A 17,288-nucleotide genomic window follows, 5' to 3' on the forward strand; every position below is an offset into this window, starting at 1 on the left:
AACCTCTGTGTATTGATCTTAATCTAATTGCCTAAGAAATGGACCCTAAATGGCCCTGAGCGAATAAACGAATACACAGGACCATTTAGTGTCCATTTTTAGCTTGACTATTCGAAAAATAGGTGGGCTATACTACTCGCCCCAGCGTCGGCGTCAGCGTCCAGTTAAAGTTTAAGGGCAAGTTGGGATTTTCACTTATAAGTCCAATACCTTTCATTAAATTGAGTTAATACTTCACACAATAGTTTAGCACCATCACATGATGAGGTTCGATAACTCCATATTATTCTTTACACAGATTATGGCCCCTGATTGACTATGAAACTTAGGTTAAAGTTTTAGGGCAGGTTGGGATATTTATAAATAACTTCTATCTCCTTTGTTCAATTGACTTAATACTTCACACAGTTGTTCAGGACCATCACACAATGAGGTTACATAACTCCATATTATCCTTAATACAAGTTATGGCCCCTGATTGACTTAGGTTAAAGTTTTAGGGCAGGTTAAAGTTTTAGGGCAAGTTGGGATTTTCACTTAAAACTTCAATGCCATTCATTCAATTGACTTAATACTTCACACAGTTTTTCAGAGCCATCACATAATTAGGTTAGATAACTCCATATGATATTTTGTACAAATTATGGCCCCTGATTGACCATGGAACTTAGATTAAAGTTTTAGGGCAGTATAGGATATTTATTAATAACTTCTATACCCTTCATTCAATTGACCTAATATTTCACACAATTGTTCAGGACCATCACCCAATGAGGTTACATAACCCCATATCCTTTATTCAAGTTATGGCCTCTGATTGACTTAGGTTAAAGTTTTAGGCAAGTAAAAGTTAAGGACAAGTTGGGATTTTAATAAAAAAAACTTACTATGCTTTTCATTCAATGCACTTAATAAAATTCAAAATTATATATGACCATCTTACAATAAGAAACATAACTCCATTTTAACTCTAAATACAAATTATGTCCCTTAAATACTATTTTTTTAATTTCTATTGACAGGCACTTTTTTACATTCTTAACAAGTTTTTTTTACCAAGGGAAAACAAGGAGGGCTATATCATATGGCCCTTGAATTTTTATTATTATTTTTTTTTCAATTTTTATTTTAATTCATTTTGAAAGGCATATTTGTATATTCTTTACCACATTTTCATAATGGAAAATCAAGTTATTTGAATGACTTGCGTCATTTTTCGGGTGGTGGGAGGGCAGCATCAAAGTCATCTGATGTATTGAATAATTTTAGTTAGGTTTGACATAAATAGACCAAACGTGGTAATATTATGTATTGTTATTGTATTCACTTTTAAGTCAAAGCGGCGAAGTCGAGCGCGCTGTCTTACGACAGCTCTTGTTATAATAAAACTTCCAAAACGGCGCAGCAGGATACATCGATCAGATATCAGATAAGAGGGATCAATGCAAGTTGATTTAAAGATCAATAAACAGAGGTTGTGTACTGTATACAGTTTGGGGGTGGGTGGGGGTGGAGGTCTTTTAAGAAGGCTTAAATTAGGACTTTTAGTATATACAATAGAGTATGCGAGATGATTTGTACGCCGGGGTTAAAAATTTCAATGTGCTCGTGGGTTGTGTGTCGTGGTTGTTGGGCGAAAGCTAGAGAGCTATATTAGTAAACAGGCATCCAATCGGGTTGGGTATAAACACGGATGCGAAACAGTGGCTCCAGCTATATAAAAGAGCCAATGACACTTCCGAGCTAGAGCAAAAGAACGGACATCATCATAAAACATAAGTATGACTCGTTATTTGATCGAATATCACACTTATGGGGGCTTTTTTTGAGAAATCGGGGAATGCAGTGTCATATAAATATGTTTGATCTTCACACGTTTTTCGGATATTTTGTCAACGTATTGTTTATAGAGTTATAAGTCCGATTCTCCCATCAAACACATGCATGTTTACAAACGAAAGTAGAAACATTTTCAGCTGAATTTCACTCAAGAAGCTTACAATTTAGATAAAACCAGTATTATCGAGTGCTTTTATTTTGTCGGGAATAATAATGACCGCCTGTTTACCGGAATAAGCATGTTACTCTTTTTCTGGGTTGAGCTGGAGCCAAAAGCCACGGAGCTTGAGCCAAAGCGTGGAGACTGAGCCAATACGCTGTATAATGATGCACTCAACTCGGAATATTTTGAATAGTTCAAGTTCTGTATTTATAACTAATATTAAGATATTGTTGTATTTTCTAAATACCCTGCTAGTGTTGAGATCGTAAAATCACACTACCAACCCATCACATACAGCACAAGCACCGGGATTGTAGGCTTTAGAACGTTCAGAAATCCATGTGTCAATGCACCTTATTCTGCCATTTTTTCTAGATTCAAGATCTACTGTATTGGTATAAGTTCTAATTCCATTCTAGAAAAAACGAAACTTTAAAAAAATGATCGAGGTAATGCCTTATTTGGTTATTTAGAGGTGGTTATAAAATTCTAAGAGTCAAAACCAGGACAATTTATGTTCATCCACTGGTGAAGATGCATGTATTATTGTTTATAAAGAATGTTCGAGACAGAAAGGAATTCCGCATGCAAACCAATGCGTTATTATCAAAATCGAATGTTTTCACTTCAACTTTCAGTTTCATTAACATTTATATTTTTGCAAGAAGTAAATAAAAACATTCAACGTACCTATAACATGTAGTTCTACATTATATTCCTTGGAATACATAGTAAAGAAATCATAATGATATAGAACTAATGACATGTCTCCCAGCAGGCCTCATTAGAAATAAGGTTGCAATTTAGCGAACAAGGGGTGTCACCGATGTTATCTATATATCATACGGTTACAAGGCGAAACTGCCAAGTGTCTAACAGTCAGAGTCAAAAGTACAAAAGAACAATATGTTGATCAACAACAATGACCCATAATGTTAACCTCAGTCATAGTCACCAGAATGAAGGTGTATGGTCAGTTGGCTAACAACAGTGACCCATAATGTTAACATCAGTCATAGTCACCAGAATGAAGGTGTATGGTCAGTTGACTAACAACAGTGATCCATAATGTTAACCTCAGTCATAGTCACCAGAATAAAGGTGTATGGTCAGTTGACTAACAACAGTGGTCCATAATGTTAACCTCAGTCATAGTCACCAGAATGAAGGTGTATGGTCAGTTGACTAACAACAGTGATCCATAATGTTAACCTCAGTCATAGTCACCAGAATAAAGGTGTATGGTCAGTTGACTAACAACAGTGATCCATAATGTTAACCTCAGTCATAGTCACCAGAATAAAGGTGTATGGTCAGTTGACTAACACCAGTGATCCATAATGTTAACCTCAGTCATAGTCACCAGAATAAAGGTGTATGGTCAGTTGACTCACAACAGTGACCCATAATGTTAACCTCAGTCATAGTCACCAGAATGAAGGTGTATGGTCATTTGACTAACAACAGTGACCCATAATGTTAACATCAGTCATAGTCACCAGAATGAAGGTGTATGGTCAGTTGGCTAACAATAGTGATCCATAATGTTAACCTCAGTCATAGTCACCAGAATGAAGGTGTATGGTCAGTTGGCTAACAATAGTGATCCATAATGTTAACATCAGTCATAGTCACCAGAATGAAGGTGTATGGTCAGTTGACTAACTACAGTGGTCCATACTGTTAACCTCAGTCATAGTCACCAGAATGAAGGTGTATGGTCAGTTGACTAACAACAGTGGTTAATAATGTTAACCTCAGTCATAGTCACCAGAATGAAGGTGTATGGTCAGTTTGCTAACACCAGTGATCCATAATGTTAACATCAGTCATAGTCACCAGAATAAAGGTATATGGTCAGTTGGCTAATTACAGTGACCCATAATGTTAACCTCAGTCATAGTCACCAGAATGAAGGTGTATGGTCAGTTGGCTAACAATAGTGATCCATAATGTTAACCTCAGTCATAGTCATCAGAATAAAGGTGTATGGTCAGTTGACTAACAACAGTGACCCATAATGTTAACCTCAGTCATAGTCACCAGAATGAAGGTGTATGGTCAGTTGACTAACAACAGTGACCCATAATGTTAACCTCAGTCATAGTCACCAGAATGAAGGTGTATGGTCAGTTGACTAACAACAGTGACCCATAATGTTAACATCAGTCATAGTCACCAGAATGAAGGTGTATGGTCAGTTGGCTAACAATAGTGATCCATAATGTTAACATCAGTCATAGTCACCAGAATGAAGGTGTATGGTCAGTTGACTAACAACAGTGGTCCATAATGTTAACCTCAGTCATAGTCACCAGAATGAAGGTGTATGGTCAGTTTGCTAACACCAGTGATCCATAATGTTAACATCAGTCATAGTCACCAGAATAAAGGTGTATGGTCAGTTGGCTAACTACAGTGGTCCATAATGTTAACCTCAGTCATAGTCACCAGAATGAAGGTGTATGGTCAGTTGACTAACAACAGTGGTTAATAATGTTAACCTCAGTCATAGTCACCAGAATGAAGGTGTATGGTCAGTTTGCTAACACCAGTGATCCATAATGTTAACATCAGTCATAGTCACCAGAATAAAGGTATATGGTCAGTTGGCTAATTACAGTGACCCATAATGTTAACCTCAGTCATAGTCACCAGAATAAAGGTGTATGGTCAGTTGGCTAACACCAGTGACCCATAATGTTAACCTCAGTCATAGTCACCAGAATAAAGGTATATGGTCAGTTGGCTAACACCAGTGGTCCATAATGTCAACCTCAGTCATAGTCACCAGAATAAAGGTGTATGGTCAGTTGGCTAACACCAGTGACCCATAATGTTAACCTCAGTCATAGTCACCAGAATGAAGGTGTATGGTCAGTTGGCTAACACCAGTGACCCATAATGTTAACCTCAGTCATAGTCACCAGAATAAAGGTATATGGTCAGTTGGCTAACAACAGTGGTCCATAATGTTAACCTCAGTCATAGTCACCAGAATAAAGGTGTATGGTCAGTTGACTAACACCAGTGACCCATAATGTTAACCTCAGTCATAGTCACCAGAATGAATGTTTATGGTCAGTTGGCTAACTACAGTGACCCATAATGTTAACCTCAGTAATAGTCACCAGAATGAAGGTGTATGGTCAGTTGACTAACAACAGTGCTCCAGAACATACACCGTAGTGATAGTCACCAGAATGAAGGTGTATGGTCAGTTGACTAACAACAGTGCTCCAGAACATACACCGTAGTGATAGTCACCAGAATGAAGGTGTATGGTCAGTCGACTAACAACAGTGCTCCAGAACATACACCGTAGTGATAGTCACCAGAATGAAGGTGTATGGTCAGTTGGCTAACAACAGTGCTCCAGAACATACACCGTTGTGATAGTCACCAGAATGAAGGTGTATGGTCAGTCGACTAACAACAGTGGTCCATATTGTTAACCTCAGTCATAGTCACCAGAATGAAGGTGTATGGTCAGTTGACTAATAACAGTGGTCATACCATTTTGGGCCATATTTTTATTTGAAATTGATGTTACGCACATGCGTAAGTGCGTAACGCTGGCTACGCCCCTGATCTTGTATTAAGTTATAATGCTGTTTCATACTACATGTGATATGTTTACTCCGAAATATATTTAGAGAATTTTACGCAATGTACTCGTGTGAAATGTGTATATATGGCCCAAGGCTCCATGCAATATCGGTATGTGCTAGAATCTCATCATGCACAATGCCATCATTTAGTGTATTGTTGAAATGTTTTTATGCATTGTCTCTTTGAAACTCAATCTCAGTTTTTATGATAAAATCATTATAACTGTAGCAACAATGCGAGCATGCAGTTGACAAAATGGTGGGGAAAATGACCAGATCCCATAAGACGTAGTGTGACCTTGACCAGTAACTATCAGTCAGCCAGATCAATTCCGAATTTGCTTTTATATTTAAAGCCTTCTTCTCGTTGAGTTTAGCCTGTATTATATATTATTTTACACAAATATTCCAACTAATATATGCCAGAAATGACTGAAAAAAATGTATTCGTTTGCTTACAAGATCGATTTTGAGCATCGTATATCACTTTGAAATGATGCCAGATTATTTTTCCAGAACTTTTTGGACCGTAAAGTGTTATTTTATGGAGGAATTCATATAAATATAAGAACGACACTTAATGTGCTCTAACTATTTATTGCGACATGTATTGTACGATATCTTAACTAGAACTGATAAGCATGTGGCTGTGCCTAGGTATTTAACTCACTAGGGCAGATAGCCCTTAGATGATAAAGTTATCATGTAACATAAAGGAAGTCATTTCAGGCGGCAATGACCATTGAAATACGAGACAGAAATATATTATGAATTCCGAAGCACCTTTAATCTGGGGAACTCTGAGAAGCAATGACAAATATATATTGTTTGATGTCGACAATTTCTTAGATCAATCACAATTTTGATATGTACAATTGCATGTGCATTTGAATACAATAATATACGTATTCAACTATTATATCAGCACTATACATATTCAGGCCGCTTTCCCATAAGTCCGCAAACATGCATCGGCAAAAGCAAGTTTAATTTTACAGAAATTTGCAAAATTAATTTCTCGAACTAGTGCGGAAACAACCTGTTGTCAGAAATAATATAGATTGGCCAATGTAGCGAGAAACACAAGGCAATCCATTGCAAATCCTATCACCCCTCACCTGGCATACCAAACACTTCGTGTAACCCACCCCTCACCATCACCTTGCATACCAAACACTTCGTGTAACCCACCCCTCACCTCGTATACCAAACACCTCGTGTAACCCTCCCCTCACCTCGTATACCAAACACTTCGTGTAACCCTCCCCTCACCTCGTATACCAAACACTTCGTGTAACCTCCCCTCACCTCGTATACCGAACATTTCGTGTAACCCACCCCTCACCTTGCATACCAAACACCTCGTGTAACCCACCCCTCACCTCGCATACCAAACATTTCGTGTAACCCACCCCTCACCTTGCATACCAAACACTTCGTGTAACCCACCCCTCACCTCGTATACCGAACACTTCGTGTAACCCACCCCTCACCTCGCATACCAAACACTTCGTGTAACCCTCCCCTCACCTCGTATACCGAACATTTCGTGTAACCCACCCCTCACCTCGTATACCGAACATTTCGTGTAACCCACCCCTCACCTCGTATACCAAACACTTCGTGTAACCCTCCCCTCACCTCGTATACCGAACATTTCGTGTAACCCACCCCTCACCTCGTATACCAAACACTTCGTATAACCCACCCCTCACCTCGTATACCAAACACTTCGTGTAACCCACCCCTCACCTCGTATACCAAACACTTCGTATAACCCACCCCTCACCTCGTATACCAAACACTTCGTGTAACCCACCCCTCACCTCGTATACCGAACATTTCGTGTAACCCACCCCTCACCTCGTATACCAAACACTTCGTGTAACCCTCCCCTCACCTCGTATACCGAACATTTCGTGTAACCCACCCCTCACCTTGCATACCGAACACTTCGTGTAACCCACCCCTCACCTTGCATACCAAACACTTCGTGTAACCCAGCCCTCACCTTGCATACCAAACACCTCGTGTAACCCCCTCCCCGCATTCCATACCAAATCAACGTGGAACCCCCTCCCTGCCGTGCATACCAACATCTATGTGTAACCCCCTCCCTGCCGTGCATACCAAACTCTATGTGTAACCCCCTCCCTGCCGTGCATACCAAACTCTATGTGTACCCCCTCCCTGCCGTGCATACCAAACACTTCGTGTACCCCCTCCCTGTTGTGCATACCAAACACTTCGTGTACCCCCTCCCTGTCTTGCATACCAAACTTTATGTGTAACCCCCTCCCTGCCGTGCATACCAAACACTTCGTGTACCCCCTCCCTGCCATGCATACCAAACTATATGTGTACCAACTTCCGTGCCTTGCATTCCAAACACTTCGTTTACCCCCCTCCCTGCCGTGCATACCAAACACTTTGTGTAACCCCCTCCCTGTCGTGCATACCAAACTATATGAGTACCCCATCCCTGCCGTGCATACCAAACACTTTGTGTACCCCATCCCTGCCGTGCATACCAAACACTTTGTGTAACCCCCTCCCTGCCGTGCATACCAAACACTTTGTGTACCCCATCCTTGCCGTGCATACCAAACACTTTGTGTAACCCCCTCCCTGCCGTGCATACCAAACACTTTGTGTACCCCATCCTTGCCGTGCATACCAAACACTTTGTGTAACCCCCTCCCTGCCGTGCATACCAAACTCTATGTGTACCCCATCCCTGCCGTGCATACCAAACACTTTGTGTAACCCCCTCCCTGCCGTGCATACCAAACACTTTGTGTAACTCCCTCCCTGCCGTGCATACTAAACACTTTGTGTAACCCCCTCCCTGCCGTGCATACCAAACACTTTGTGTACCCCATCCCTGCCGTGCATACCAAACACTTTGTGTAACCCCCTCCCTGCCGTGCATACCAAACACTTTGTGTAACCCCCTCCCGGCCGTTCATACCAAACTATATGTTAACCCACTCTCTGCCATGCAAACCAAACACTATGTATAAACCCCTTCATGCCGTGCATACCAAACACTACGTGTAACCCCCTCCTTGCCGTGCATACCAAACACTACGTGTAAACTCTCCCTGCCGTGCATACCAAACACTTTGTGTAACCCGCTCCCTGCCGTGCATAACAAACTATATGTGTACCCCCTCCCTGCCGTGCATACCAAACACTTTGTGTAACCCCTCCCTGCCGTGCGTACCAAACTCTATTTGTAACCCATCCATGCCGTGCATACCAAGCTCTATGTGTACCCCCCTCCCTGCCGTGCATAACAAACTCTATGTGTAAACCCCTCCCTGTCGTGCATACCAAACTCTATGTGTAACCCCCTCCTTGCCGTGCATACCAAACTCTATGTGTACCCCACTCCCTGCCATGCATACCAAACACTTCGTGTAACCCTCTCTCTTCCTTGCTTACCAGACATTTTGGGTTACCCCCTCCCTTCCTTGCATACTAGACATTTTATGTAACACCCTCCCTACTTGCATACCAGACATTTCGTGTAATTCCGTCCCTTCCTTGCATACCAGACAGTTCGTGTAACCCCTCCCTTCCTTGCATACCAGACCCGACATGTAACCCACGCCCTCCATCACATACCAGACATTTCGTGTAACCCCCTCCCTTCCTTGCATACCAGACATTTTGTGTACCCCCTTCCCTTCCTTGCATTCCAGACATTTTGTGTACCCCCCTCCCTTCCTTGCATACCAGACATTTTGTGTAACCCCCTCCCTTCTTTGCATATCAGACATTTTGTGTTACCCCCTCCCTTCCTTGCATACTAGACATTTTATGTAACACCCTCCCTACTTGCATACCAGACATTTTGTGTAACCCCGTCCCTTCCTTGCATACCAGACATTTCGTGTAACCCCCTCCCTTCCTTGCATACCAGACACGACGTGTAACCCACGCCCTCCATCGCATACCAGACATTTCGTGTAACCCCCTCCCTTCCTTGCATACCAGACATTTTGTGTACCCTCCTCCCTTCCTTGCATTCCAGACATTTTGTGTAACCCCTTCCCTTCCTTGCATACCATACATTTCGTGTAACCCCTCCCTTCTTTGCATACCAGACATTTTGTGTACCCCCCCTCCCTTCCTTGCATTCCAGACATTTTATGTAACCCCCTCCCTTCTTTGCATACCAGACATTTTGTGTATCCCCCTCCCGCATTCCAGACATTGCGTGTAACCCCCGCCCCCCATTGCATACCAGACATTTCGTATAACCCACTCCCTGCCTTGCATACCAAACAGTACGTGTATCCAACTCCCTGCCTTGCATACCAAACACTACGTGTAACCCCCTATCTTCCATGCATTCCAGACATTTTGTGTAACCCCCTCTCTTCCTTGCATACAAGACATTAAAAAGCTTTTCTGGTGACCGGCATCACGTCTCTTTCCGTGTGTAAACATGTATCCGTCAGACCGCAGGTACGTTTTTACACACCGAACTCGACGCGAAACAGGTCACCAGAAAAACGTCCTATCATAATAACCACTATGTAGTGTGTCCCATGACGTGATAAGCAGCCCATGAAATGTTGTTGTTTTTTATTATTATTTTCAGGGTCAAGACTGATTTTACTCAATACGTAATCGCGCGCTAATCGCGCGCGCGTGTGTGTGTAAAAACGTAATCGCGCGTGTGTGTGCGGGCGCGTGTGTGTTTGGGTGTTGTAACAAAAATGTAGAGTAGGATATATAGATGAAAACAAAGGGGAAACCAGTAGTTTTACAAACAAATGGCCAACTTAAAAATGCTGCAACGACCGGCCCATGACATTCCTGGCAAAATGCCGAATTAATGTATACATGCCAACTGAGATAAACTGCTGAATAAGACTGTTGTTTGTGTATTTAACTTATCATCCTTAAACAAGCCGGATAAAGCCACTTTCAGAATGAATGAGTGCGGAAGAGATATAAATTCCCGGTTTGCCATTGTATAATGTATATATTGTGCAAACCATCTTGATGTCCTAACTTTAAAACAACTGCAGTTATGTCAGTTAATTTGTGTGTGTTTTTTCAAACTGTATTAAGAAAAAACACCCTTTTTATGTCTATTTTCGAGACTGCATCTTAATCTGCATGGTAGGGTGTATCTTTATTTAATTTCGCTCGACTGTGACGTAAGTTGACACCTTGTTGAATCACACTCGAGCCTAGATCTGTTTCTGAGTAGAAATCAGTACCGAAGCCCGTGTTGTGAGGTCATGATATAGTTCCCATAGTCACGTGAACTAGACAATAGAATGTAGTCATATGATTGATCTTGAAACTTCATGCAGCTTATACTTCCTTCTTCCTTCTCGTATTTGCCCTCTTCATAATGATTGAACTACATGTTTTAGTGCCCTCTTCAAAATGACTGAACTACATGTTTTAGTGCTTTTTAACCTTGAATTATGTGGCCACGTAGATATTAATTATTTTTTATAAAGGCTATTTCTTTCTGTACATATATCATATGTTGTTTTTTTGCCAGTAAAGTCAAATGAGTTAAGTATAATAATGCATTAAGATTAATAAATAAACATCATTCTTTATTGTGCGCCATAAGTTCATGTAGTTCTCGGAGCCTACATGAAACCTTATCATATCACCATATATCGCTTGTCGGAATTTCTCGAATTCGAGTCGTCTGCAGAATTTTCGACTGGCTTAAATTTTCAGAAACCGTAAGTTCGAAATATTGATGTTAGTTCAAACCGTACATATATAAATACAACACAATAATCAATATATAACAACAGTAACAAGTCAGAGTCATATATTTGCGATAGCAACTAGGTGTACGTATTCGTTTTATCTCAGGCCACAAACTATCTCGTTCCAAAGGCTTAGTTTTCTCCCACCTCAGATAAGTAGATATAAATATTTGGCCATGCTGGGAATTATTTTTTCCCACCTCAGATTATAAAGTAAATAAAAAAAATGGCAATGCTGGAAATTCGTAGCTTGCCCAAGGGCAAAAATAAAAAAAGAACCCATATGGAACTCCTTTTTTTAAATCACACAATAACCTCCCTGGTTGAGGTACGTCGTCTGTAGCCTAATGGAAACCTTGTCTTGTGGCAATATTTAAAATCCAAATTAATTATTTATCGCTTCAAATGGCACCATTAATAATTTTTAACGCTCCATTCAAGACATAATGCTGCACACTCTTCTCATATCTATTTAAAGAACGGTTTAGCTATTTACATAATCTGAATCACTGCACGCATGTCCATGACAACCACGAATTTTGACATATCTATACGCACATTATTCTCACTACGCACAAACAAGTTCTAGCAGAAAACATTCATTTTTACGTTATTTCGTTTAACTGAGGCGGGAGAAAAAGCATCTTTAATAACGGCTCCTGTAAGATTGTTTCATCCCAACTCTAGCGCAGGGTGTTCTGCGGAAACTCAGTAAACCTCGTTTCCGCAAAACACCCTACGCTCAGGTTGGTCTTACACTCTCGGTCATGGAAGATCCTTAAAATCTTCAGGCAAATGCTTATTTATGTCGTAACCACGAGTAAGATATAATTTAGTCGTGGGAATGAGATAAGTACACGTGGTCACGAGATAAAGGAACCCACACCTCTATGCCACCGTACATACCGGCCACATGCGAATATTTTTCATACTATAAAACACAACATTCACAATACAAATGTGGACATCTAGTCCTGGAAGAACTTTAAGTAGATTAGTGGTTTACATTATGTTTTTTTCACTTCTTATTAAGATCCACTAGCAAACGGATAAGAGACAGACAATGACTCTCTAGACCTTTTGGTATCGATACTTGCAAATACAACACACTCGCTATGTAATGACAAATACTTACAAAGCAACACTTTTCGGTATTGTAATGTCACTGAGGTCAAAAGTGGTCCCACCCCACGGGTCTGAAGTTTTTCTAAATGCCTATATAGTAAAATCTTTGAAAACATTCTTTTCTTAAACCGCAAAACACAGGAGCTTATTTCGATAATTGATTGTAGTCGTCCCTTCGAAAATCTTCAATTCATAGCCACGTCATAGATGGCATTAAATAATATATTCCTTTCTGCTGTGTTTTCATCTTAAATCACGATTGAAATTCATTGCGCACTTAAATTTTGCAAAATAATAAAAAATGACACAATAATTCCACTTCACGACTAAGATCTTGAATAAAACAGACCCGTGCACCATTTTATACAACATAATTATATTTACACTGACAGAAAACATACCATAAGTATCGATGCATACATTAATCTATTCTCTATCATATATAAACTAGAGTTTGTAAGACGCTGACTGAATGAGTCATGTTTGCAATTTTCAATGAGGAAGTGTCTATGGAAAACATTTTGGCAATATAAGAACAATGATTTCCCAATGAAAATAACAATTCTCATTCACCGTCAACTAAAACGACATATAAATATATGAATAATATAACGTTTAAAAAGAGAATTTAAAAAGTTATTGACTGTGTTTTTATTTTGGCTTGTCGCCGGTCGTATGAGTTCGCATAGTTAGAAATATTCACTGCCTATGACAACGATTAATAAACTCGTTGTGCTGTAAATAAGTATAGTGGAATATACGGGCATATTGTGGCTAATAGATTTTGTATTTGCTAAAAAATAAAGTTATTAATTACGAAATTAATTGACTGATTTCATTTATGGTAAAATAAAAAAGTTCAAAGCTTTAAGCCACATGATTTAAAATATACAACAAGAAATATAAGTGCCAAACACGAAATAAGTTGACTAAATTTAAATTATACTGATATCAAAAGAAAAGTCAATGCTTAATTCACTAAAAGAAGTATACATGATGAAAATCTATCCCGAAATAATAACTAGGCGGAGTTGACCTGACAACACTGATTGTTTTTAGTGATAACGCAAGGTATTAGTCGTGATAAAAATAATCGTTTCCGTGGGATGGAGTTACTACGACTGACAAATATGTGAAAAATATTCTACGAACTAATCAATAATAGGATGATTCCGTCATAGTTCGGATATTTCCATAAATGAAAAATAACAATGCGAATTCAATAAATTCAATAAAACCAATTTAGCCGCGTCTTTGATGCTTAGCTTCTACATTGTACATTTGTCTTGTCATTATCGTAGAATAGTTATCAGAAAATATCACTAAGAATAACACGAAATAAAACACGAAATGAAAAACACATTTTTTGTTTAAATAGTAATAGACTCATAAATACTTACAGCTTTCTAATGACCTCCTGTTCGTCCTTATCGAGAGTTTCATGTAATGATTCAGATATCCGTTACTACACTTAACGCATGAATACAGGATACTAATAATTCTCCGCGTAACAAATAACAGTGATATTTAAAAGTATATAAAGGAAATAAATACAAATAGAAAAACAACATACTTTGCTGATTTACACTGGCACCAAATATCTTTATTGACTTTATATTTAACATGTTCATGAAATCTAGTATTGAGAACAAATTGTTTACATGGGACTACTTTTCTGATTAATTGGGATGATTCAGCAGTCTCATCAACCGGCATTGTCGCTAGGCCAAATGAAGAAAATTATGCTTGTTCGTGATGTTTGGTCAATTTAATGGACATTGGTTAACACTTAAAGCTACGAGGTTTGTAGAGCTCAAACCCGGATATGGTGGCCGGCGCCCCGTAAATTCCATATCACCAATTAACCCCGTAACGTATTAATCACATCGACAACCTCTTTATATTGATCAAAACGCCAACGTCTCGGTTTGCGATATAAACGTTATAAATTGTTCGGTATAATGATTAAAGGAATTAATCACCAATGCTATATACATTAAAAATTCCTGATGCTAGTCAGTTTTTACAGTCGACCAACATACAAAACTCAACCATTTGTTTCCATCATCATGAATACCCTTTATTGGCATTCAGAACAAAACGTATCCGGCATACTTCGTGCAATTATAGAAAACCTCCGGCCATAAAGAATAACTCAAGGCGACAATAATACCATTATTGAATGGACAGACATTCTGATAAGGCCACAACATGAAATCATGTGTGCAATTAACTCGTGATGAAAGGCTTATGAAACAGTTCCAGAAGTAGTTGACCACAAGTACGAGAGTTTTATGATAGATTAGCATGTATGGACCCACCCGTACGAAATAAAGGGGCGGATTGAGAGGGCTGAATTGAGGCGGAGTTGGCACGGAATCAGTAAATTCTGCCTGATGTATGGACGGAATTATTATTCTGCCCAAAAACTATACATCTTTGTGGAAGATTCAGGGCTTAACATTATTTAAAATTTCCAGGTGTGAACAAATAACGGGCGCATTTTAATACTTAAACATATATGTGACTCGGAATTTCGTACTTCTGTTTTTATTATGCAACCTTTTGGGCGGATTATTCTACTTAAACATTTCAGTGAAGCGAAAATTTGTACTTAGCCTTAAATTTTGAACCAAACAATTCAAAATAATTAAAAGTCATGCGAAATTATTGAATGTAAATATCTTCTATGTTATTATCTGAACACCAAATACTCCGTATGCTATAAAAGATGCATCAGAAAAATATAAAAATATTAAGGGAAGTTAAAAGCATAAAACATGATCCCATGAGATATATTTACACTCAGTTTCTATGAACTTTGAAATCCACTTGAAATGTCACTTGACAGTTATTGTTATATTATTACATCAATTACTTATAAGTGATGGAACTTAACTTTGCCCAGATGACTATTAATGATTAACTTCCACTCGATTTGAGACCATCATGTACAATTTAGCCACCAATACCATTACTTAAGTGAATACTACAGAAACAAGCTCAGTAGCAAAAAGTTTAAACTTAATTTTCTGTCAAAAAAAGCAAATGGATCTATGGCAAAGCGGGCAGTACACATACAGACAGACTGTTCACGACTTTAAATTCTGCTAAGCGAAGACCTCACATTTTCGCCTGAAGATCCAATTAAATACATAATTGACAAAATGAAATTTCGAAAACGAACCTTATAAGACGAACCTACGGCGGCATTTTAAGCTGTACAACACTAACAGGTTAACTAGTTATTGTTTGCGAATTCCACTTAATAAGTAACATACTAGCTGGTTAACGTAATAAGATTCGTGTCACCACTTAGCTATAAATACATTCCAGATTCAGGCGCTAACAGGTTAACTAGTTATGGTTTGCGAATTCCACTTAAGAAGTAACATAAAAACTGGTTAACGTAATAAGATTCGTGTGACCACTTACTTAGTGAAATTCGCAAATCATAAGTAGATAACCAGTTGTATAAATGTATTTATAGATAAGTTTGTGTTTGAACTTATAACTAAACTGCCTATTGAATAAGCTGACATTGGCGACATACAAATTATACGTGTTTGCTTTTAGTGCATGAATTGAAACAGGTTAAAAATAATTTTTCCATGACATAGAAACATATATGAATTAAATAAAGTAAAAACAAAATTCTGGAAAATAACGGGTTTAAGAAAGAAAATACATTTTATAGTCAACACTCGTCCGACGACAGTCACGAACCTTACAAAATGTCACCATCTATGCAGGGGGTCCTACGTATATTGTGATTTCCGAATTGTAAGTGAGGGAAATGTGTGATGCGGAATAAAATGGCGGTGTTCGAAGAGATTTTGGTGTTTTGGGAGTATATTTTCACCTGGTAAGTAAGTTTTAACATTTTTCTCGCAATATAGATACGCCTACCCGGAAGCCACACGTGTAAGCTTCTATTTATTTTTTAACATATGTTTCTAGAGGCATTAACAAAAATATTTGAATGTATAAGCTGAGCGATTGCTTGTTTATAAAGTGAAAATAGAAACATGCCTGACTTGAAACTGTTAGTTTTAGTCAATGTGCACCATTCCTGTACCTATTATAGCTATTTTTCATTGATTTTATGTTTTTTTCTTTCTGAAGGTAAGTGCACTAACATGGGCAAAATACAGCCGATTTTGCTATGTTTAAACACCTTTTATGTTGGGCGAGGAAGATTTATGCATTTTTTGTGTGATGCAGAATTAGAATAAGCTTGTGTTGATAAAAGTGTAATTAAGACACAAGCTGTAAGACAGGTTAAAATTTAGAACAAAAGGCAATTTGTTATCCAACTTAGAATGTACCGCGTATTTGTTTTTGCAAAAAAACCTACCAGGTACACTTGTACACCATTAAAAGCTTTTGTAGATGTCTTTAACAAATGTTAAATTGCATGTGATTTTCGTTTTTTTTTTTATGAAAATATGTTTTATTTTATTTATTGATAATGATGTGATGTTTGCAAAGAGATATATATGCAAGACAGATTTGTTATGTTTACCTTTTTATTGCATTTATGATTAGGACACATCCATCCACATGACCTAAGTACCAAATAACAGATGGGTCAACTTCAGGCTCAGAATTGGTGACTTGAAGACATTTTTAAGCTTCTAAGCTTTAAGTTTTCAAGTTTATTAAATATAACTTATGTCACAATTCATGACAAAAAGAGTTTTGATGTAATACATATTACACAATTAGAAAACATATGTTTAAGACTCTTGTAATGGTTGAATATAAACATTTTGAATTGTGCATCAAACGCGC

General features: G+C 38.5%; 1 protein-coding gene across 2 annotated transcripts in view; it reads right to left on the reverse strand.

Moving 5' to 3' along the window:
• Positions 1 to 13,956, reverse strand: part of LOC128211192 (uncharacterized) — a 50,453-nt gene extending 36,497 nt beyond the window's left edge. The window contains exon 1 of one of the 2 annotated variants that reach the window (XM_052915675.1): positions 13,895 to 13,956. The gene's annotated coding sequence lies outside the window, so the exon portion shown is untranslated. Of the gene's footprint in view, positions 1 to 12,504; positions 12,754 to 13,894 lie in introns of those variants that run through there. The other variant, XM_052915685.1, reaches the window with a different exon arrangement.
• Between the last annotated feature and the right edge of the window lie 3,332 nt (positions 13,957 to 17,288).

Source organism: Mya arenaria, chromosome 2, assembly GCF_026914265.1.
Source record: "Mya arenaria isolate MELC-2E11 chromosome 2, ASM2691426v1".
Taxonomy (NCBI): domain Eukaryota; kingdom Metazoa; phylum Mollusca; class Bivalvia; order Myida; family Myidae; genus Mya; species Mya arenaria.